Below are 25497 nucleotides of genomic sequence, written 5' to 3' on the forward strand. Positions count from 1 at the left end.
ATGCAACATAATTCAAAGATTAAACTGCAACTAATAATTATCAGATGAGGAAGAAGAAGACAAAGAAGCCACCACATTGATTGGCAGAACTGTTTCACAGTGTGGATAGAAAAGTATTATCAACTACTAATATATTTATTTCAAGCTGCATAGCTAGAAAAGTGTTGTTAGAAAGCTTGCAGACTACCACCACTTGCCTACTGAACTGTATTCACAATTTGGGGGGGGGGGGGGAATCACTTTTATTTTGTACTATAGCCCTTAAAAATCCCACAGCCAGCAAGTCTGCTCACTGGGAAGTATTGGGACCTGAGTCCTACAAAGTAAGTTTCCAATGATCTTTGTTTTTCATAATATTCTTTAGCCAAAAAGTAACACGCTGTCACTGCTTTTCTAAATCCAACTTCTTCCTAGGAAAACTGGAAACTACATTTCAGCTCCTTCTGGCTAAGCTGCTAGAGCTAGTTTTTATTTGTGGCACATTTTTGCCCAACCAAAAGCTTTCTGGTTTGACTCATGAGCCACCTGGAACCAATTAAACAGCCTGGCTGAAGCTACCCCCTTACACACACAATGCACTGCCACTTTCTCCATATATCTTTTCTGAGAAAGGGCAGGGCTATATAAGAAACTCGTAACAGGAAGGCGATGAAGCATTTTTAGCACATTTGTTATTTTCAGTCTAGTGTATCCTTGTGGCTAGCCAATGATAGTAATGGCCAGCCTGCCGAACATGTTTGCTTCAAGGTAAATCCCAATCCCCCCTACCCTTTTGCCATGGGGATAATTTACAAGTAAGGATACACTGTTACACAAACCTAATGCAGTAAGAGCTTTGATGCCATTTCTAAAGCTTGAGATCAATTTGGGAAATTTATTGCAAATACTTACTACTGCAGCATCACACTTCTTAGGATTTCATGTAGATACATTCATATTTGGTTTTAGCAAAAACAAAAACAAAAACCCCAAGAATATAATGACTGCAGTTTGCTCTGCTCTAGTATGATTCTCCAGACTCAAATTAATTGGGCTTGAATTTACATAGCAGTTGGTAGGTCACAAATGCCGTTCCAAAATGTGGTTTCCTCTTGCGCTTGGTTCATAAAGAATGGGCAATTCTTCTTCAACCCTGCCTTCTTTTTCTTGCAAAGTACTGCATGCCTCTTAGCTGGCTTCTTAGGTAAGATTTCTTTAGCTTTGTTCCCATCGGGAGCCAAAACCCATAAATGACTGTTAGCAGAATGCTGGCAGAGCTCCGCAAGACGCATGTGTTTTCCCTTTAAGAATGGTCAGCTGAGGAAGCGTTGGCAGTCGTCCTCTGACAATCCCTGGGCCGTGTGTCTGTGTCACCATTCTCTCCTTGGCATATCTCTTCAAGTCACTGTATCAAGTTTAGAATGGTCTGTAGTTGGGTCTGGGAGGGCGGAGGTGCCTCTTTTCTTGCATCAGTTTGTCTTCAGTCCAGAAAGTCCTCTTACCAAATTGCTGAGTCTGAGTCGGCGCTGTGTGGAAAACTGCATGGCTTCCAATTCAAGCCCTGACACAGCGGCCAAGATGAAGCTGCTCACACACTTTCCTTCACCACACATAACAGGATAGTCTCAAGAGATGAATTCTCTCCAAAAAACCTGGGTTTTTCAAATGATCACTCTTCAGAGCACATCAGATTCTTTCCCAATTACTGCATAGAACTGTAACAGAGTGCTGACAATTATAAATATAGGGATGGAGAGAGATGTAGTGCTTCTTGGAAAGGTTATTTTTTTGGGTTACAATTCCCCAATTTCCCACCCAATAGACATGTTAGCTGGTGGATTATAGGAGCTATATGAAGTGACCTCACCTCTGAGGATGCTTGCCATAGATGCAGGCGAAACATCAGGAGAAATGCCTCTAGAACACGGCTCTATAGCCCGAAAAAACCCACAAGAATGAAGTGTCCATTGTTTTAATTCTAAAGTGAAGAGAGAGAAGAGATGGGAGGATACAAATGCATCTAGAGCAGTGTTTCTCAAGCTTCCTAATGGCGTGACCTCTTAATACAGTTTTTCATGTTGTGGTGACCCCAACCATAAAGTTATTTTTGTTGCTAAGTCATAACTATAATTTTGCTACTGTTATGAATTGTAGTGTATATATTTGGTATGCAGGATGTGTTTTCATTCACTAAACCAAATTTGGCAAAATACTCGATACGTCCAAATTTGAATACTGGTGGGGTTGCGGAAGAGCGTTATTTTGTCATTTGGGACTTGTAGTTGCTGGGATTTATAGTTCACCTACAATCAAAGAGCATTCTGAATTCCATCAACAATGGAATTGAACCAAATTTGACACACAGAACTCCCATGACGAACAGAAAATACTGGAAGGGTTTGAGTTTCGGAGTTGTAGTTCACCTACACCCAGAGAGCTTTGTGGACTCAAACAATGATGGATCTGGACCAAACTTGGCACGGATACTCAATATGCCCAAATGTGAACACCAGTGGAGTTTGGGGAAAATAGACCTTGGGAGTCGTAATTGCTGGTATTTATAGTTCATCTACAATCAAAGAGCCTTCTGATCCTCACCAACAATAGAATTGGGCCAAACTTCCCACACAGAATCCCCATGATCAAGAGAAAATACTGTGTTTTCTGATGGTTTTTGGCGACTCCTCTGACACCCCCTTTGTGACCCCACCCCAGGTGTCCTGACCCCCAGGTCAAGAAACACTGTTCTAGAGGTATTTAATTCTAGATATCTATATGGACAGTCCCTGGGTTACAAACATCTGACTTACAAGTGACTCATAATTAAGAACAGAGGTGAGACAACAGGAAGTGATAGAAATCTACCCCTCGGAAGGGAAATCCACTCTTGGAAGAGTTATCATGGGGGAAGGTTGTCTCTGTTGAAGCTCTTTTGCCAATTTGTGCTTCCACAAGATGAATTTTTCAAAATCCAATTATCACAGACAGAAAGTGAGGTGAATTTTTCTGAACAAGAGCACAGACATCAAAACAAACACCACATGCTAATCTATCTATCTATCTATCTATCTATCTATCTATCTATCGTGAAAGATACACTTTAAAAATGTACCTAATCTGGCTTACAAACAAATTCAGCTTAAGAACAAACCAACAGAACCTATCTTGTTCGTAACTTGGGAACTGACTGTAATGTTATTTTTAACCTTTATAATAGGGGACACATTCAGGCCATCCTAAAGATACCACTTCTTCGCATGTTAAAGGGTTGGTGCTGGTATTTAACTCTTCTAACTTGGCATTAGGTGAAATTTGGTTTGCCATTTGGGCTTGGACAGAGAAGAGGCAGTGACGAACTTACACTTGAACTCTGAACTTTCACGAAGAGTCGTCAAACTGTTATGCTTGCATGGAATTCAGAGGAAAAAACATATGCCATCTTTCTGTGTTACAGCAATGCCTTGGAGGTGTTTAGAAACATTTAATTAGCATCGTCCAAAGCATGGCCAGGAAGGGGGGGGGGGTGTGTGTAAATGAGACTGGCTTTGTTCTGAGTGGTGAGAAAGCAATGTTTCATAACAGAGAATAAGGAGCTAGGGGTAAAGTGACCCACAGATAATGATAGGCTAAAGTTCTACTGTCGTGCTACACAAAATGTTTTAGAATGGAAAATAATTAATGCTGAGTAAAGAATGGAGCTGAGATTATTATAATGAGATACAGTGTGCTCTTCAGACTATCCAGAGGTCAATGTTACTTGGTTCCAAATGGTTACGAGTAAGTAAGAATTGTATGGTCATAAAGTAGAAACAATCCAATGGTATCCGGTCAGTTTCACAGTGACCTTGGGGTTAATGATAGTTGCACTCAGCATGTTTACAAAGGTTTAAAAGCGACATACAAACCAGGGTTTCTCTAGTCTAGAAGAATAACATTAAGCAGACTAATTTTTACCATGGTGTTTCTGGGGAGGGGGGAGGGGGAATGGCCACAGGAATCCTAGTTTGGTGTTGAGGTCCCAGATTTTCTTCCTGTTCTTTCCTATTCTATAATGTTTTTTTTAACAACAAAAAAGACCTCAGGAAATGGTGTAAAACATTTCTGATAATACTGGGAGTTGACAGAAAATATTATGGGACAATCAGAGTGTTTAAAAAGGTAAAGATTTCCCCTGACATTAAGTCTAGTTGTGTCCGATGCTCATCTTCATTTCTAAGGCAAAGAGCCTGCATTGTCCGTAGACGCCTCCAAGATCATGTGGTCCACATGATTGCATGGAGAGCCATTACCTTCCCGCTGAAGCGGTACATATTGATCTACTCATATTTGCATGTTTTCAAACTGCTAGGCTGGCAGAAGCTGGGGCTAACAATGGGAGCTCACCCAGCTCCCCGGATTCGAACTGCCGACCTTTCAGCCAGCAACTTCAGCAGCTCAGCGGTTTAACCCGCTACACCACCAGTGGCTCCAACAGAGTGTTTATGGACCTCCAAATATAGTTGGAAAGAATAGGAACAAAACCTGGGCCTTTCTGGACTTTTTCATTCATCAGGATGCATTTTCAGTAACCAAAATAATACTTTAATTGAGACTTTCCTTTTATGATGCCACTCTAGTGTAATATATATCATGGCCAAACAATACTATGTAGCACCATTTTTGTTCTTGGGTTATAAAAGCCATTATTTAATTGGTTCTATCATAAAAATATCAAAAAGGTTTATTAAACTGCAAAAACTTTGTTTTGGCAGGACAATATGCAGCACATTTTGCTATATTTTTTCAATGAATATTTCATAGAGACTCAATCAATTCAACATAATTTGTTGCAGACACAAAAAGTGAGGTTTCTGGAATATAAAACTACTTTCAAAGTAAGTACTGCACAATTAAACAGGAAATAACACTTTGAAACCAGGAACAGAAAAATTGTCAAATTTTGTTACATAGTGTACTAGATTACAATAGTATATTATTATAGCTACCAATGTATTAATATAGTACTCTGCTTTACTGGAACAGAGCACTTAAAAATATTTTGAAAAATATTTCGCAAAATATGGCATTATTATAAAAAAAAGGTCCAATGTGTCAGAAAATATCCTTATGCTATAGAGGTCTTTGGGATAAAGAAGATAGAATGAGAAAGTTATAATTTGAATTCCCATTTGGTTTTGGACTCTGGAAACAATACAGTCTATGTCTGAATTTTTATTATTATTTAATGCAGAGGGAATAACAAATGAGCTGTGGAATCTAATATCACTGCATGACTGAAGCACGTCCGTAACTAATTAATCACACATGTATTAGCATATGTAAGCTTAAGAATACATTCAGTTAATGGATGATGAAGATTACACAATCCTTTCTTAGCAGAAATGGGAGACCCCCATTTTCTCTCTGATTTCAGATATATGTAGTTTCTTGGGGGACAATTTCTGCATTTGATTAGTTATCTTTATATTTAAAACCTCAACCTGTGTATGTTGGTGCTTGCAAAACTCAAAAAGTAGTTGGTCGATTGACTTGACATTTCGATACAATGTTGCATTCCAATACGCATGTGTTTTTATAGTAAAATGAAATTGAAACGCAACGTTGCATTCTAATACATGTGTGTATTTAGAGCAAACTAGTTGTCTGGGAATAGACCAAGTGGAATCTATGATGCCCAGAACAACCACTCTCAGCCTTGCTTTCATTTTACCACAGCAGTACAGGGTGAGGCAGCATAACTTCCTTTTTTAAAATGCGTGCCAGTCAGTCGGTTGAAGACATAGCAGAGCGCCAGTGGTCTCGTTCGAGAGGCGGGAATATAAAGTTTTGTCCTGACACAGTTCAGTTGCCATCATGCGTTGGAACAGTGAGGAGCATACTTTTGCCGTTGAGGCCTACTTTTCAAGCGGTTTTGGAGTGGCCGGCCTGCTCTCCAGATCAGGCCCTTTGTGATTTTTTTCTATGGGATTTTTTGAAATCCCGTGTTTATGTGACCTTACAAGATTTGAAGATCAACATCCAGGAAGAAATTGCCAACATAATGCCTGCTATGCTGGCAAGGGTCATGACAAACGCCAGAAATCGGTTTACTCACTGTATGGAGAATGTAGACTGGGGGACATCACCTACCTAATTTGATCTTCAAAACTACGTAAAACAAAACTTTAGATATGTGCCTACATTATAAAAAAAAATTCTGATTCATACAATGGATTTGATTAAGTTTTGAATAAAGGAAGTTATGCTACCTCACCCTGTATAAGAAATGAAAACTGAGCACTGACATTTTGACACAATGTTGCATTTGAATACATGCATGTATTTAGAGTAAAACTAGCAATCTGAAAATAGACAGAGTGGAATCTGTAATGCCCAAAGCAACCACTCATAGCTTAGGTTTCATTTTTCCTCAGCAGTATAAGAAAAAAAACTGAGCACGAGCAACAATTCACTGTGCAGCATTCCTTTTTCCTCAGCAGTAGATGAAATAACAACCAATCACAGCACAACTTTCCTTTTACCTCAGCAGTATAAGAAATACCAACCAATCACAGAGCAGCTGGCATTTCACCTCAGCAGTATAAGAAATGAAAGGTGAGCTGTGATTGGTCGCTATTGGCAAACCATTCATTCTGACCAACATGGTGTTTGAGTACTAATGACTTCAAATTCCAATACGCCTTGTGTTCACTATGACTATTAATAAAGCGCAGGGGTAATCTTTGCGAGCGTGCGGTTTGAATTTAGAAAACAATTGCTTTTCTTATGGGCACTTATACGTTGCATGCTCCAGAGTTGGTAAACTGTCGGATCTTTAGGTTCATGCAGAAAATGGACAAACCAAAAATATAAACAAATTATTAGGTCTACAATAAAAAATGATTTCTGTAAAAAAACAAAACCCCCAAAAAACTTTTTCCCTTTCCTTTCATTCCACATAGACACAGCAACGCAAGGCAGAGTATTGAATTGAATGATGTTTTTTCTTGGTGAATCTATGTTTGCAACAACACTTTTATTTACTATCTCTTTCTTTTCATATCAGATTGAGCCACAGTGAAGCGTGGTTGGGTTTAGCTAGTACTGTATATTATTCAGCCACTGATACAGATTATATATTAGTCCCCACCTCCTTAGCCACGGTTTTGCCTTCTACAGTGTCATTTACCAAACAACTATGGTCTGAAAATATTAAATGGAAATGATTAGAAATAATCAATTAGTTACTTTTTAATTGTGTGGTCCATTCACATAACTTTTATGTTGTAATTAGTGATTGTTATTAATCTCTTACTGTGTCTATACATTTATAATTAAAGGAAACCACATATAGTAGTTTATATATGGTTCGGCACTATCCATGGAATGCATCCCTTGCAAATAAGGTTTTGTTTTTTTTTAACTAGATTTAATATACATGATGGGGTGCCCTTTTAAAACCAGAGTTCTGTAAACACTGGTTAGATTAATTTCAAATTTGGTATAGAAATTAATCTATACATAAGGACTTGGATTTTGCTGTCAATTTTTCATCCCCCCCCCCCATTGTTTTAAAAGTAAAACTTTTCTTTGAAAACAGAACAAAGCAAGAAATAATGAAATTAAATGCTTAATATCAAAATTTGGGAATAATATAGTCTTCAGTCTGTGATAATAAAGACAATCTAGATCAGGCATGGGTTTTGGACTTCAACTCCCGCCATTCCTAACAGCCTCAGGCCTCTTCCTTTCCCTCCTCTGCTGCTGTGAGAGGATGTAATACACAGAAAGCACAGCTTGTTATATTAGCATAATATTAAGCAGTGTAATTCTGTCGTAACAATTTTATGTTTTATCATAACAATTGGGTTAACAGTTTGTTGCAAGGGCCTTTTAATTGGGATGTGTTGTGTATTCATTTCTGTGTTTTTATTATTATTGTAATTATTATATTTTAACAGCCTTTAAAAAACTGTTTTTAATACGGTGGTTGTTTAATTGTTCTTAAACTTTGCAATAGCCATCGTTTTCACTTGAGAGCTGCCTAGAATCCCACGTTGATATAAATCAAATTAGGTAAGCAAAATAGCATCTTCGCTCTATTCAAAAAAATAGTAACAATACATCAAACAGTAATATTGTGGGATATTTTAGTAATAATAATAATAATAATAATAATAATAATAATGCACTTCATTTATATTCTGCCCCTCTCCCCTAAGGGACTCAGAGTGGATTACAGCATTTACATACATATGTAAACATTCAATGCCTTTGTAGTCATATACAGTGAGTGAGTCACACAAACACAAAAAAGACAGAGGCTTCTCCTTTCATTTCTGGTTTCTGGAGGCGGTGCTTATCTCTGGCTATGAGGAGGTGCTTTTCTCCTTTTTTTCAAGCCGTTAAGCCCGCGTTGTCATTTCCTGGTTCGAGCGTCACTTTGCCTCTTTCCGCTGAAGCGGTATCTATCTACTCACATTTGCATGTTTTCAAACTGCTAGGTTGACAGGAGCTGGAGCTGACAGATGGGAGCTCATCTCATCTCGTAGATTTGAACCACAAACCTTCAGGTCCGCAGCACAAGGGTTTAACCCAGGCGTTCTCAACCTGTGGGTCCCCAGATGTTTTGGCCTACAACTCCCAGAAATCCCAGCCAGCTTACCAGCTGTTAAGATTTCTGGGAGTTGAAGGCCAAAACATCTGGGGACCCACAGGTTGAGAACCACTTGTCTAACCCATTGCACCACAATGGCTCCTTACGGTAGCAAATTTGATAACACTTTCTGCTATAGGTAAAGGTAAAGGTAGTCCCCTGACATTACGTCCAGTCATGTCTGACTCTGGGGTGTGGTGCTCATTTCCATTTCTTAGCCGAAGAGCCAGCATTGTCCGTAGACACCTCCAAGGTCATGTGGCCGGCATGACTGCATGGAGCGCCGTTACCTTCCCGCCGGAGCGATGGCTATTGATCTACTCACATTTGCATGTTTTCGAACTGCTAGGTTGGCAGAAGCTAGGGCTTACAGCGGAAGCTCACGCCGCTCCCCGGAATCGAACCTGCAACCTTTCGATCAACAAGCTCAGCAGCTCAGTGCTTTAACCCACTGCGCCACCGGGGGCCCATCTACTATACTTGGCCCTATTTCTGTCTGTGAAATTAGATTTAGATTTTTTCTCCTGTAGCACTTCATGCTCTCTTCTTGTCCATATTGTGATCTGTGAACTTATTCTGTCCCTTTTGATGTCATAATACAGTACATCAGTTGTTAATTATTTCTTTCCAAAGTGTCTTCCACTTCTACTCCCTATCACAGTTTCTCCTCCCTCCCATAATCTTTTTCTTTCCTACTGTCTTATGATCCAGCTAAAGCTTTGTACACTCATGCTCCAGAATCTCCCTATTCTATCATCTTGGCACGCAAGTACTTCGAGATGCTGACTCCAGTTTTTCCAACCTTGGATGCTTATGCCCCAGAATCTCCCTGTTCGATTGTCTTGGCATGCAAGTATTTCGAGATGCTGACTCCAGTTTTCCCACCTTCTTATATCTGGTTCTTTTATTACACTGCAGAAAGCATATTTGAAAATCTGATATGTATGTGAAGTCGTGCAAATGTTTAATTTAATAAAAGACAAAAAAACCCCCAAAGAAGACAATTTTGTAAAGGGAAAGCATTTGCAGAACAGCAAATGTATGTGAGGAAAAAGTAAATTTAATGTGGCAGGAATGGTGCAATAATACAGCACATAGAAAGTTTATGGGATTCCTAAGCAATGCGTCTAGTAGTTATACTGCTGATCTAAGAGTGGGCAGTGACCAAGAAGCTTATTGAGTAATATTAGGCCACTCACTCTTCTTTTAGTCTAACCACCTTGAATGGCTTGTTATGAAGATAAAAATTCAGGGAAATACCACATATATCTCTTTGAGCTCCTTGGGAGATATTTTTAATCAATAAATATCCCTTACAAAATTAAGTACACTTAGAATTTTTACCAGATCTATATTAGGTTGCTTGCTTATATGATGTGAATGTGTGTGTGTGTCTACATACATTCAGACATTTCTATCCTGTCCTTCTCACCCCTCGAGGGGGACTCAGGGCGGCTTACAACCAGCAACCTTTAGATGCCAATAACAGTAATAAAGATTTAAACATTAATTGAAAGATTATCATAAGTTTATAAGTTTAAAAGACCATTTAAAAGAGACACATTCAAATCCAAATCCAGAATCATAATTCAAAATCTGTCCATTGTTAATCACGTGATTTCTCTATAATTGTTACTGCTGAGACTGCTGCCCTAAAGCTTGGTCGCATAGCCATGATTTCAATTTCTCCATGAAGGACTGGAGAGAGGGGGTTGACCTGATTTCATTAGGAAGTGTGTTCCACAGATGGGGGGCCACCGCTGAAAAGCCTATGTCTCTAGTCCCGCCAGATGCACCTGGGCCTTCCTTTACTATCTTAACCTTCGAGGTGGATCATAGAGGGAGAGATGTTCAGACAAGTAAGCTGGACCAGAACTGTTTAGGGATTTATAGGCAAAAGCCAGCACTTTGAATTGTGCTTGGTAGCAGACGGGCAACTAGTGGAGCTGACGTAACAGGGGGGTGGTATGCTTCCTGTACCTCATTCCACTGAGCAATCTGGTTGCCATCCATTGGACTAGATTCAGTTTTCAAACAGTCTTTAAAGGCAACCCCATGTAGAGCGCATTGCTGTAATCTATCTGGGATGTAACAACAGCGTGGACCACTGTGGCCAAGTCAGATTTCCTAAGGTATGGGCACACAAGTTTTAATTGTATCTTGTACACATCCATTTCATTTCATAGGCAAGAGTGGAATACATTTGGAATTGATTGCTGTGTAAAGATACTTCACACTGTGCCTGAAATGTCACATTTACTATTGCACCACAAACACTATTAACATGGGCCTATATGATGAGGCTGAAGTTCGGTATCAGTCCCCAGCCTCATTTTTTCACAGAATTCTGAAACACAGTCCTAACAATAAGCTCACCTAACATTTATATCCTCTTCACTTCAAACCAGGTTTGATATTGCCCCATATTGTATGCATATCTCTGTAAGAAGAACACTGTCCCATTCAAGGTAAACAGCGATTTTCTCCAAATTATTTTTGCATGGTTTTCTGCTGACTCAGAACTGGGAATCAGCATAAGTATCATGTCTATTGATTCATGTGCATACAGTATAATCATAGAAACATACAGTTGGAAGAGCCCACCAAGGCTATCCAGTCCAACCCCTGCCATGCAGACATCAAAGTATTTCTAACCGATGGCCATCAAACCTTTGTTTAAAAACTTCCAGAGAAGGAGAGAGGGAGCATATTCTACTGCTGAACAGCTCTTACTATCAGAAAGTTGATCTATGTTTAGGTGAAATCCCCTTTCCTATAATTTGAATCCATTGCTTTGAGTACTAGTCTCTGGAGCAGCAGAAACCAAGTAGGGCTCATCTTCAAAATGTCGTCATTTGAAATATTTAAACATGGCTATCATGTCACTTCTTAACCTTCCTAGGTTAAGCATACCTAGGCTGCTCCTCATAGGTTGTGTCCAGTTCGGAGTATCACAATTTAAGAAGGATAGACAATCTGGAGTGTGTTCAGAGGAGGAAGACCAAAAGTCCAAAGAAGAATAGAGTGAGACTATGGAGCTCATCATCTTAGGAAATAATCCATCAGTAAGCATCCAGTAGTCTTTTCTGACTGAACGCACACTGAATGCAGGAAGGATGCATAATGGCCCCATCACACCCAAATACTACTATTCTTACTTTCAGAAAATGCTGTGCTTTGTCCCATCACACCACGGATTGCTGTCTCCTCCCACTCCATTCAAAAGAATCCCTATGTCAATCCATAACCTTTTAATTTTTTTCTTCTAAATCTGCATAGTGATGCAGTCTAGGAGTCCTGAAGTACTGGTTTCGCAAGATTTGAAAATGCACTTGCAACTGCACGGTAAATGCATTCACCTGATCACTACCTTTTGGAACAAAATACAAAGATCTATAGTACAAAGTCCTAAGGAATCTCATCTTATCAAATTTCTAAATGATTGATTATTGATTCATATGATATGGCTCCTTTGCTGCATCTGCGGTTGCTACTTCAATTTTATGAGGCTGGATTCAAGGCAATGCAGAGGTAACAGCAGATCCTGACAAATTAAGTGTAATAGTTAAAAGTAAAAGTCTGTTCCATCAATAGAGATGCAATCAAAACAGAAGAAGAAATAGCACAGATTCTGATTAACGTAGGTAAAGTAGCAATTCCCAATGTCCTCAATCTTGGAGATCTTTCTCTTTCCAAGTTCCAAACAGAAATGGTGGCTTTGCTCACCAGACCCCCCCCCCCCCCACCACCACCACTAACAAGTCATATTGTTGCTGATGGAATGCATACTGATTTCCCGATCACACACAAAAACAGTGCTTCAGCGATGGAAAATTCTGTAGTATTTCAAATACTACGATTAAAATATCATCTAGAAATACTCTGATTCTGCGACATTTTGCAGACAGATTACCGATGGGGTCGGGTATACATTGTGTGATGGGGCACATTGGAAACCATCCTCAATCACCCTCAGAAACAGAGCATTTGCTTACCTGATGAGGTCCTATGACTTCCCTCAATCTAGACCAGTGGTTCCTAACCTTTTTTTTTGACCAGGGACCACTCTCCAACAGTAGTACCAAAAGGGTTACAAATCAGTTTTGGTCAACTTTAGATTCAGAAAATTGCATTGGATAGACCACATCAGCTCTAGTTTCAGATACAGAACATATGCCATCCAGTAATTGCCATTGTGTGCCCACAAAAAAACATATTTAATAATCCTCTGCACTATAAGAGGGTTTTGCAAGACCAGTCACTCTTGTTGCAACGATGGAGTAATGGTGAGGCCGTGGACCATATTTCAGTCATTGTGGACCACTGGTGATCCATGGACCACAGGTTGGGAACCACTGATCTAGACACTATGCAGCCCCGAATTTCATGGGCCTTTAAAGCTGGTGCATCGCACTGTTGACTCATGTTGAGTTTACGGTCTGTCTACTAAGACTCCTACATCCTTTTCACATGTCCTGTTGTCAGGCCAGGTGTAACCCATACTACATATATCTGTGCATTTCATTTTTCTGCTTAAGTTACAGTACCTTACATCTCTCCCTGCTGAAACTCATTCCTGTTAGTTTTGACCCAGTTTTCCAACCTGTTACGGTCATTTTGAATTCTGATCTTGTTCTAGGGCATTAGCTATTCCTCATAATTTGTTATTCTTCTCAATTCTTTCCATTTTTGCTTTACCTTTCTCAGACAGCTTCCCACCATAAGCATTGCCTAAATAGATTTTCTATTAGTGGCATTGTTAATATTCTATCTAACTTTTTCTCCAGTTTGGGACTCAAAATGGCTTACTGCAAATTAAAAAAACCATAAGATATAAAAGTGAATATGAGATTAAATTTTAAAAATCTAAAATCAAATTTGAAAAATTGTCATGAAAATGGATGCACACGTCAGCACAACAATTAGCAAGATCCAATACAAGCGTCAGTCGGACACTGGAGGGTAAAATACATGTAAATATGTACTTGAAGACTAAATGTTCAGATGTCCTCTGGCACAATTGCTTGATTAAGTTATAGGTCACAACATAGGTCACAAAATGTAATTATAAAATCATTACTGCAAAGCTGGATCTTAGAAGTGGGGGAAAGGGAAAGAAGACTCCTTTTGCTCTGCAATGTATGCGTTCAGTATAGTTAGTCAAGAGTCATTATTGATAAACATTTGCATTCAGCCTTTAACCCTAAGATTGCAACTCAATATCACCCTTGTCAGACTGTTTTCTTATACAGTTCAGTGGCCACAACCAAATGTTTAACCAGGTTGACTGAAACACTACCATCCTATCTCAATGAGTAAGTACACCATGCATTTCCTAAATTTCAACTCTGTTTCATCAGGTTCCTGAAATTTCTTCTCATCTACCCATGACTCTGGTTTCAAAATTCCAAAACAAATACTGCAAAATAAAAGCTGAGTTTGCAGCAATTAGTGGTAGCACTAACACACGTCCTTAAATTGTTGAGGTCTATTTCACTCATCTTTGGACATTAAGGAATGTATTAGTTATATCATCTATTCATTTAACTTTAACATATCACTTAGAACGGCTGAAGGTGATTGTAACTGGCTAACATAAGAAAGTAAAATAGCAGTGTTTAGTGTTGAAATTATTTTTAAATTTATTATTGAAAGATGGAGTTAATTGATGTTAATACAGTTTTCCCAAAATCAATTAAAAATAACACTAAAAAAACCAACCAGAAAGTAATAGGGAAGGAAACATAAAAAGAGCTGGAAAAGGAGTGGGAGGATCTTCATTGGAGATAGATGTCTATTTTTCAGTGGGTGCCAGCTTAGGCATTTTTTATTTTTTTTTAAAAAATTCTATTTATTGATACAACAGAGTCTCGCTTATCTAACCTTCACTCATCCAACATTCTGTATTATCCAATGCAGTCTGCCTTCTGCCCGGATCCATAGCTATTTCAATACATTGCGATGTTTGGTGCTAAATTCATAAATACAGTAATTACTACATAATGTTACCGCATATTGAACTGCTTCTTCTGTTGATTTGTTGTAAAACATGATGTTTTGGTGCTTAATTTGTGAAATCATAGCGTACTTTGACGTTTAATAGGCTTTTCCTTAATCCCTCCGTATTATCCAACTTTTTCACTTATCCAATGTTCTGCCAGCCCATATATGTTGGATAAGCAAGACTCCACTGTACATCCATTCAATTAACAAACTTTTGTCATACAAGTCTTATCTCGATATACATTATTCCAAAAGTCTCAGATGTGTATCTTCTATTACCCATAACCTCCCCTCCATTGCCCCTTCCCTCCTGGAACAGCAATTCCAAATGATGTCATTGCATTAATTTAACCATGTGGAAAGCCTGGTTCAAGGTACTATATGTATCATCTCCATATATTTTGGAATAGACCAATTCCTATACCAGTCTGCATGACTATTCATATACTTGTTTTTCCTTTGATTAATGAAATCATTGATTATGCATTCTAAGGGATAAGACCACCAAGTTTCCAAATCCCTTCTTGTATTGTCTCTCCATCCTCGGGCTATCGTAGCCTGTATTGAGGCTATCATATATTTTAGGATTTCTGTCCAAGTATTGTTATCTTTCTTTGCCTATTATTTCTTCTATTACATTTCCTATTTTACTATAATAGTTCTGAATTTTTCTATAGTCCCACCACATGTGGGAGAATGAACCTATGCCTTCACACTTATGCCAACATTTGTTGGAAATATTTCACATTAAGATAAAGGTAAAGGTTTTCCCCTGACATTAAGTCCAGTTGTGTCCAACGCTGTGGTGTGGTGCTCATCTCCATTTCTAAGCCGAAGAGCCGGCATTGTCCGTAGACACCTCCAAGGTCATATGGCCAGCATGACTGCATGGAGCACCATTACCTTCCTGCCGGAGCAGTACCTTTTGATTTACCCACATTAGTATGTTTTTGAACTGCTAGGTTGGCAGAAGCTGGGGCTGACAGTGGAAGCTCATGCCGCTCCCTGGATTCGAACCTGCAACCTTTCAATCAACAAGCTTAGCAGCTCAGTGGTTTAACCCGCTGTGCATGGGGGGTTCCCATTATATGAGCTAATTGAAGGGGGGTGGGTTCTATTCCATGATTATTATCCTTTGGGTTTCTTCGACCCTCATATGTTTAATTTTCTGAATGTTGTCAATCCAAGACCTGATTAATTTCTCGCTAAAGATTTTTTTTCTTGTTTCCAATTCTCTATAAGGGTGGTTTTTGTGTCGTAAGATAAGGTGATTAATTCCTTGTACAATAACCCAATAAATCCTTCGTCTTTTACTACTTTCCTTTCAATTATTCTGTCTAGTGGGGTTTCTGTTCTTTTTTCATGGCCTGAGCCTTACTGGACAGGCCTAACCATGCTATCCAGTTCCCTTGTCTGCCTTTGTCTTTTATCTTGTCCCAGTTTGTTATTTCTCCATTCGGTTCCATGAGATCCCCTACCTTTTTGTTACCGTTTTCTTTCAGGGCCCTAATTAGGTTCCTGAATATCTTATTCTTATTTTCCAATGTTTCTAATGGGAAAGGGTCAATTTTATTTATTTGTAATTTATTTTGCCATTTTTTCCAAATTAACAACATTGATAAGTAGGGTATAACCTTTAAGTTCTTTAAGGTTTTTTTTGTCTATTCTCTCTCTCATATATGTTCCCCTTTTTCAACTATTTGCATCCTTTTCTGTTTGCACCCATTTTTCAGAATTCAAACCCTTCCAGTTTGAATTCTAATAACCTGGCTAACTGACTTGCCTCATAATATACTCCCAAAAAACTCAGACAGTTGACTTCTCCCTGTAGCTTTTCTCTCCACAATCTTCCAAAACTGGTGATGAGCAACTTGACCCCACTACAATTGAAAGCCAAGCAGTTGATTTATGCATCCAAGTGATATATACACTCAAGGAAAATGCTCTTCTATATTTCATGCTTTGGAATCACTCCTGAATCTTAGCATATGTGCATCAATGAAGCACACATTAGAAATGTGGCGTGCTTGGCACAATGTTTATTTTCCGCTCAGGTGTGTCACTTTGGTGTCACGCCTCATAAGACATCCTCTAACTGTCCTTTGTGCAAAATAATGCAATGGATAGAAGTCAGTGTCTGAATCTCTCTGCCCAATTGGTAGCTGTCTACAGTAAATCCAAATGTTCAAGTTGACTGAGGGAATTTTAGAAGGTGTGATTTTGGGTTTTGACCTTGCAGTCACTGTTCGAAGAGGATGTCAAGTCCTAAAACTGTCCAATGCTGCACAGCCTTAATAAATTCAAGTGGAGAACAAAAGGCTGATAACAGTTTCCAAGGCCATTCCATTTAACTGATAAGACACCCTTGTCTATGAGTAAGGCAGTTTAAAAAACAACCACTGAATTGCAATTTGCAGGACAGCATGGAAATGCACATTTCTGTATTCTTTTGTTGCATGCACCTCTTAACCATTAGGTCTTCTAGCTGCTGTTATTCAATCAGTGCAAGGATATAAAAAACCCACAGAAGAAACAGCAAAGATAAAAAGGTCACAGCCTGGTTGTATCCTGCAGGAGACTCTAAAAAATCCCTGGGACTGTGACAAAGGGATGACTGAGGTAAGTTTGGGAGAAGAATTGTTAATAGTATTTGAAGAGGTAGGCACCAAGGAAGAAACTGAGGCTATACACCCAGACAATCCATTTTAGGGGTATTCGTACTCTTATGAGCCCCTGGTCGTGCAGCGGGTTAAACCATTGAGCTGCTGAATTTGCTGACTGAAAGGTCGGCAGTTGGAATCTGGGGAGCAGGGTGTGCTCCCGCTGTTAGCCCCAGTTTCTGCCAACCTAGCAGTTTGGAAACATGCAAATGTGAGTAGATCAAAAGGAATCACTTCTGCGGGAAGGTAATGGCGCTCTATGCAGTCATGCCAGCCACATGGTTGTTGTAATTTTATATTGCTATGTTGTCTTTTGTTTTATGAAATTGCTTTATTAATGTTTATTATTTGCATTGTCGGTTTTGTTTTATTTTATGTAATTGTTGCTTTGGGCTTGGCCTCATGTAAGCCGCACCGAGTCCCCATCGGGGAGATGGAGCGGGGTACAAATAAAGATTATTATTATTATTAATTATTATTAATAATAATAATTATTATTATTACCCTGGAGGTGTCTATGGATAACGCCGGCTCTTCAGCTTAGAAATAGAGATGAGTACCACCCCCCAGAGTTGGACACAACTAGACTTAATGCTAAAGGGAAACCTTTACCTTTACTACTCTTAGGAATGAAGAGAACTCTAGGCTGAGTATACATTTACTTTTATGGAATTTTTTTGAGAGAATCCATACTGTTGGTCTTGATTTAGCTCAGAGCTTTTAAAAATGTGCCAGGACACACTGATGTGGTGCCTGTAATACAAAGGTGTGCTGCATAAAAATGCCCTCCTCAAAGGGCATCTAGTTCAACCCCCTTCAACCAGACAGGAAGGCACAATCAAAGTCTTCCCAACAGACAGCCATCCAGCCTCAGTTCAAAAACCTCCAGAGAGGTGGCCATCCAGCCTCTCTTTAAAACTTCCAGAGGTTTAATCACTACAGAAGTGGAGTACTGATGCTGTGCAAGTGTATGTACTATTATAACTTTGATAATTTGCAAAATTTGTTGACAGAGTTGCAGTAATTAACACTAAAATTGATACATTTCTAATTAAGAAAAGAAAATCTGTTGAAACTGATGTCTGTGATCAACCACATGGAACGGCTATAGAGGAAACTGCACAATAATCAACTGTATTACATTAGAAGCATAAAGGGGGGAAATCCAAACCTTGTTTATGCAGTAAAGACTATATGAAACTTACATGTAATATGTAATATATATTTCATGAAAATCTTATAAGGGGTTGGCTTAACCTCTGGTTTGCTAGTAAAACTGAATTACTATGTAGTGAATAGATACATGTTTAAATCAGCCCCTTCCTTCCTGAACATCAGGAAAAAACTGAAAACATGAATGTGGGAACAGGTTTTGGGATAATCTAATCTATCAGTGCAATAAGTGTATGTGGAATAGTGCAATGATAACTGGAACAGCCTTGGATTGCAATACTAGATTATGTGGTTTTAATAATTTTAATGTTGAATTGTTTCAGCGGTTGTTTTAGTGCATATGTATATGTTTTAATTGCTGAATATGTGTTGTAGGGCATTAAATTGTGCCTTTATGTGCGCTGTTGTGAGTGCCCTTCGAGGTGAGAAGGACGGGATATAAATATGGCAAATAAATAAATAAAAAGCACGTCACCAACATGAAAAGTCTGGAAAGCCCACAGCTAGGAATAAAACAGGTTAGAAATGTTTAATATTTATTTCTGGCACAACCTGGTACTGAAAAATGGAGGTGGGGGCAGGGGGCGCACAGGCAGGCACTTTGACTGTTGTTAGCTGTTGCATGCAAGGTTTGTTTTGCTTATGTTTGTATTTATTTATTTATGTATTTATCTGTGGTATTTCTTTACTGCCTTTCTCAACCCCAAAGGGGACTCAGGGCAGTTCACAGTGTTGGCAACAATTCAACGGCATCGATAAAAAACAGTATAAAACATCAAAATTGACCTTCCCGCAATAAAACGTTAAACATTATTAAACACATCACATCTTAAAATTTTGAAGCTCTGAGACAGAATCACTTTTGCAGAAGTAAAGACTCCCTAACTCCTCTGTGCTATTTTCTAAGTCAAAATAACTCCAAAGTTAGGCTAAAGAGTTGTGCTTTCTTAATATCTGGCTAATGGTGACGAAACATTGTCTTTGTCAAACCTTTTAAATAATCAAAATGTATCCAGTAATATACCATATTTCTTCGATTCTGAGACACCATCGATTGTAAGACACACACTAATTCTAAGACATGCCTTACAGGCCTTGATGTAGGTAATGTGTTTTCCTGCAGGCTTCTACGCTTTTTCATGATGTGTAATATGTACAGGTTAATTGTTATACTTTTCCCTTTTCCTATTCCAACAAGATTCAAATTAGACTTAGAAGATTCAAATAGAAGAGTTTATAAATTGGTTGTTTTTGCTTTGTTGCCTCCCCCTCTTGCCCGTCCCGGTAATATCCTTTTGACCCTAAAGGATTCAAAAATTATTTCACAAGCTGATGATGGAGTGTCACAAAAGGCTAATTGACTTGTCCTGCTGTAATGATCCGTAGCTATGTATACACAGGCAACATTGTTCCTTGTCAACTGTGTACAGGCAGTCCCTGAGTTAAATGTCCAACTTACAAATGACTCATAGTTGAGAAAAGGGGCGAGGCAGCAGGAATAATAATAATAAATAATAAACTGTATTTATACCCCGCCACCATCTCCCCGATGGGGACTCGGGGCAGCTTACATGAGGCCAAGCCCAATCAACAAATTACAGCGGAATAAAATGGAAAATGCAAACCGAAAACGCAGACAATAAACAACAACATCATAATTACATAAAAAATGTGAATGCAAGGAAGAGAAAGAAATCATGTTCAATCATGAAGCAATTCTGTGGTTAATAGATGCAGAATGGTTCCATGTCTTGCAAAGATCAAGGCTGATCAAGGCAGAAATAGGAACCCCCGGTGGCGCAATGGGTTAAACTCTTGTGCCAGCAAGACTGCTGACCTGAATGTTGGTGGTTTGAATTCGGGGAGCAAGGTGAGCTCTAGTCTGTCAGCTCCAGCTTCTCATGTGAGGATATGAGAGAAACCTCCCACAGGATGGTAAAGCATCTGGAAGTCCCCTGGACAATGTTCTTGCAGATGGCCAATTCTCTTACACCAGAAGCGACATGCAGTTTCTTGGGTTACTCCTGACACCAAAAAAACGCACATATATATATGAAATAAATCATTCAGCATAGTGTAGTGGTTAATGCCTCAGCCATGTAAACACACTGGATGACCTTGGGCTAGTCACCACAGAGAATAGTAAGGACACATCCTCTCTGAATGTATCTTGCTAAGGAAATTCCATGATAGGTTCACCATAAATCAGAAATGACTTGAAGGCACACAACAATAAGTGAAATCACACCAAAGGCAATCAGGGGTATATAGTTCCCTCTTTAATCTTCTGCTATGCAGATGCCCATCGTTTGTGATATCAACAGATGTAGAGACATGTAGAGACATGCGGTATTAAAAGCATACTTCTCAGTACTGGCAAAAATCCCAAGGTCCCTAGATGGACTTTGCCGAGAAGGCAAGTCTCCTTCACCCCTGAAGTCCAAAAGTCACTTCAGGCCTGCATGAATAAAATTCTTTCGCTGCCCCATTAATCAATGACTAGCAGGTGTCCAGAGCAATCATGATTACAAGCACTGAGCTGCCACAAGATAACTCCAGAAACAATTTTAAGGTCAAGGGTGGGGCAGGCTTCTGAAAAATAACAGACTCCAGACCCAGCAGAAGTCCTTTGCACCTGTTTTTTTTCTAACTGACCAGCCTTTGAAAGGGAGAAGGCTTGCAATTCTCCTTTGCTAATAATAATATCTAGGATTTTTACAACACATTCCAAGCATTAAGAGAACTTTGCACACATTCAGTTATGGTTCTCAGTGGGGTTGTAACAATTTGTTGAGATAATTTATTAGCTTTCCAATTAAAATAAAATATTTTGATCTGTTAAAAAGATGTATTGTTTTAAATGCTTATATCATTTAAGGATGGCAAGTACAATTTTGGAAATTGCTCCTGCCATCTGCATTCCTGCTTTCTAACAAAGGAGGCAATGTTACTTCTTCTAAGGCAGCGTTTCTTAACCTTCTTAATGCTGTGACCCTGTAATACAGTTCCTCATGTTGTGGTGACTCCCAACCATAAAATTGTTTTTGTTGCTACTTCATAACTGTAATTTTGCTACTCTTATGAATCGTAATGTAAATATCCAATATGTAGGATGTATCTTCATTCACTGCACCAAATTTGGTACAACTAGCCCATATGCTGAAATTTGTATACTGGTGTTGGGGGGATTGATTTTGTAATTTGGGAGTTGTAGTTGCTGGGATGTATAGTTAACCTACAACCAAAGAACTTTCTGAACTCCATCAATGATGGAATTGAACCAAATTTGGCACACAGAACTCCCATGAACAACAGAAAATACCGGAAGTGTTTGGTGGGCATTGACCTTGAGTTTTGGAGTTTGTTTAATATATGTTTTTTATTGCCGACCCAGGCAGAATAATATCACAATCCATTACCATTTCAGAATACATATCAAATATTATTTTTTTAGTGTTCTTATCCTTGCCTATTTCACCTGTATCTCCCACTTGGATTTATTAATTTCACCCCCCTCCCCCCACCCTCTGGGAACAGCACTTGCCTTCATTCAAGTATTATTTTAAATGAACAATTGTAGAAAGAGAATGGTTCAATTCTTTATATTTTTGCTTACCTTCGACTTTATCCATCAATCTTCCCCATTTCTGAACTCAATTCTTCTTGATTCAGCATGATGTATATTTGGCTCTTCTTTCAAAGATGTAGTCCAGGAGCATAAAGTCTGCTAGATAGCAGTACCATTTTTTGACTTCCCGCTTTCTATGGTCTTTCCACCCCAAGGCCACAGTTTCTTGGGTGGCAACTAACATGCATTTTATAATTTCCCCCCAATCTTTGATGTTTTCATTCTTGGAGTTGTAGTTCACCTACATCCAAAGAACACTGTGGACTCAAACAATGATGGATCTGGACCAAATTTGGCATGAATACTCAATATGCCCAAATGTGAACACTGGTGGAGTTTGAGGAAAATAGACTTAACATTTGGAAGTCTTAGTTGCTGAGATTTATCATGCATCTACAATCTAAGAGCATTCCGAAGCCCACCAATGATAGAATTGGGCCAAACTTCCCACAAAGAATCCCCATGACCAACAGAAAATACTGTGTTTTCTTATGGTTTTTGGTGAGCCCTCCGACATCCCCTCTTGACCCCTCAGGGGTCCCAACCTCCAGGTTGAGAAACACTGTTCTAAGGGATAGTCTATACAAGCCAAAACTGCAAATGGAAGGGTGGCTGTCTAGTGATTTCAGGACACACAACTATCTCCAGTAAATATCTCATGGGTTTGGGGTTTGAACCGCCTTTGCCCCACTGTTGGGCAAAGTTGGGATACTCCAGACTATCCTGTGGCGTCGGGACACTGGACAGCTAGATCGAATCTGATACGGCCCGATTCTCTGTTTAGATGGGACAACAATGACATCACCCTTTTCCTGCATTCATCAGTGCAAGGAAAGGATATAGATTATGGGTGTTTTACTACCACCACTCCTAAGTGACCACAGAGCTCCATGCAAGCTCCTGGCCACTGAGAGCACCTCTGCTGACATCAGAATGGGACACCCATGCAACCAGCATGAAGAAAGGGGCAACCTCATTCTGATATAAGTAGACGCGCCAGTGATGGCTGGAAGCTTGTACGGAGCTCTATGGCCAGCTAGGAGTGACAGTTACATGGAGGAGGTAGGATCTGTACTCGTCCACACTCCCTGGGCATGTAAACAAAGTTAAAGGAGAATAATATTACTACAGTTATGTCATTTGAATGAACATAATGGCAGTTAAAATGGAACAATAGAGCTCTAAATGTCTTATCTTTAACTCAAAGGTGGAGAACCTGTGGTGATCCAATAGTCGCATTCCAGCCCCCATAATCTCTAACTGGCTTGGCCAGTGGTGTAGTGGTGGAAACAATACTTTACCTACTTCTGGAGGAGCAAAGATTTTTTACCTGCATTAACCCTTCAGTGCAAGGGTCACTAGGAAAGCAAACTTTAAAGACTGTCATCAGAGAACCAATTTTTCCACTGGGATCAAATCCATGCTGAAATAGCCTGACAAATTACTGAATTAACATTGCAGGTAAACTGTAACTTACTGCAATTTTCCCATCTGCAAATAATGTGTAATATAATAAAACATGAGATTCCATTAGGATAACTGAATCACCACACTGCCAACTCCCAATCTCTTCCCACCCAGCTTCCTAAAGAATTTGTTTATTTATAGCCCTAATACCCCACCCTTTACCACAAAAAGCAGTGTGTCAATCCATGCCTTCAGGCTTATAGTCTAAATTTAAGACATGACACGCAAGGAATAAGGGATGGGAAGGGATGGGGAAACAGATTTGAAATTCTTGGACTTATGAGGACCATTTGGATGGAATGGCAGCCTGCTGGGTCTGCCTGTGATGGTCTTCTGCTGAAAAAAACAATTTCTCAGGACATCTGCTCATGATGGTGGTCATTCTTTTGTCTGAAGCAACTGTTACCGCAAGAACTCCTGTCAGTAAGGTCTTGAGGTAGGGAAGGGCAGAACATATGAAAAAAGCTGTACCTATCATAGTAGTCAGTTTTCTGCTTCCCACATCCATTCTCTGTTTTCTGTAACCATTATTTTCTTGCGATATAAAGTTTTGTAAAAGTAGAGGCAACCAATATTTGTTCCGTATTGTTTGATTTATATCTATTTATTTCATTTATATGCTGCCTTTTTACACTGAATCTTTGCTCTAAGCCAGTGGTTCCCAACCTTTTTTTGACCAGGGACCACTCTGACCAGGGACCACTTTGACCAGGTATCACTTTCCAATATTAGTACCAAAAGTGTTACAAATCAGTTTTTTGTCAACTTTGGATTTGGTTTGGTTATTTGCGGTGCTGATTCACAAAATTGCATTGGAAAGACTACATCAGCTCTAGTTTCTGATAAGAACATATGCCATCCAGTAGTCACCATCTGTTCACCTACAGAAAGCCATATTTAATAAGCCTCGGCACTATAAGAGAGTTTCGCGAGACCAGTTGCTCTTGTTGCAACGGTGTAGTAATGATGAGGCCGTGGACCATATTTTAGTCCTTGTGGACCACTGGTGGTCCACGGACCACAGGTTGGAAACCAATGCTCTAAGAAATTGGAAAGGATAGGGAAACTGGCCCAGCACAATTGTTCTGACCTTCAGCACTAGCATCTTGCCAATATTTATTCCATATCGTTTTATTTATAATTGGTTTATTTCATTTATATGCTGCCTTTCACTCAGAGTAGGGCTCAAGGCAGTAGGTTTGGGTAAGGGTCGCTTCCAACAATTCTAGCAATTATCTTACCCTTTGTTCGTTTATGTGTGTGTATGTGTGTATGTGTATTGTTGTTGTTGTTGCCTGCCTTCAAGGGATCTTCAAGCTATATTTTAATATTTCTGTTTTATTAGCCACTCTAATATAGGACTCTAATGTGTCAAGCTCTCCATATACTCTCGGGAGCATTTTGACACCACTCTTCCTTTTTGTTTAGTTTGGTGAAAAATTTCAATGTGTTTTTCTAAAAAAAAGACTTTTTTGGGTGGGATTTAAAGAATATTTGTGAAATTTCTCAGTGCCAATGAGAGTGGCAGTGCTGCTTCACACCCAGGATTATTTTTTTCAGGAGGTGCTGTGTTTTTTTTAAACTTTGAACATGTTTTAATGGTTTTTAATTGGTAATTTTTAAATTCTATTTATATTTAATTCTGTTTTGATGTTTGCATATTTGTATATTTCAAATTTATGATGCCTTTATGTTAAGTCACTCTGAGTCTCTTGTGGGAGAGATAAAGTGGGATAATAATAATAATAATAATAATAATAATAATAATAATCCTGAATGTTTGTCTCAAAATGATGTGCAAATGCAGCCATTGCTATATACACTACACATTAAGGGTAAGAAAAAATATCAGTTGGGCTAGGACAGGCATGGGCAAACATTAGGCTCTTAGGAATTGTTGGAGTTGAAGTCCAAAACACCCAGAGGGCTGAAGTTTGCCCATGCCTGAACTA

At 39.1% G+C, this 25497-nt stretch overlaps 1 long non-coding RNA gene across 2 annotated transcripts in view; it reads left to right on the forward strand.

Moving 5' to 3' along the window:
* The first annotated feature begins 565 nt into the window (after positions 1 to 565).
* The window catches only part of LOC132775469 (uncharacterized), a 68225-nt gene continuing 43293 nt past the window's right edge, over positions 566 to 25497 (forward strand). For both annotated transcript variants that reach the window (XR_009631545.2, XR_009631544.2), the window contains exon 1: positions 566 to 747. This is a non-coding gene — a long non-coding RNA (uncharacterized lncRNA). The remainder of the gene's footprint in view (positions 748 to 25497) is intronic.

The sequence above is a fragment of the Anolis sagrei genome, chromosome 5 (genome assembly GCF_037176765.1).
Source record: "Anolis sagrei isolate rAnoSag1 chromosome 5, rAnoSag1.mat, whole genome shotgun sequence".
Lineage (NCBI taxonomy): Eukaryota > Metazoa > Chordata > Lepidosauria > Squamata > Dactyloidae > Anolis > Anolis sagrei.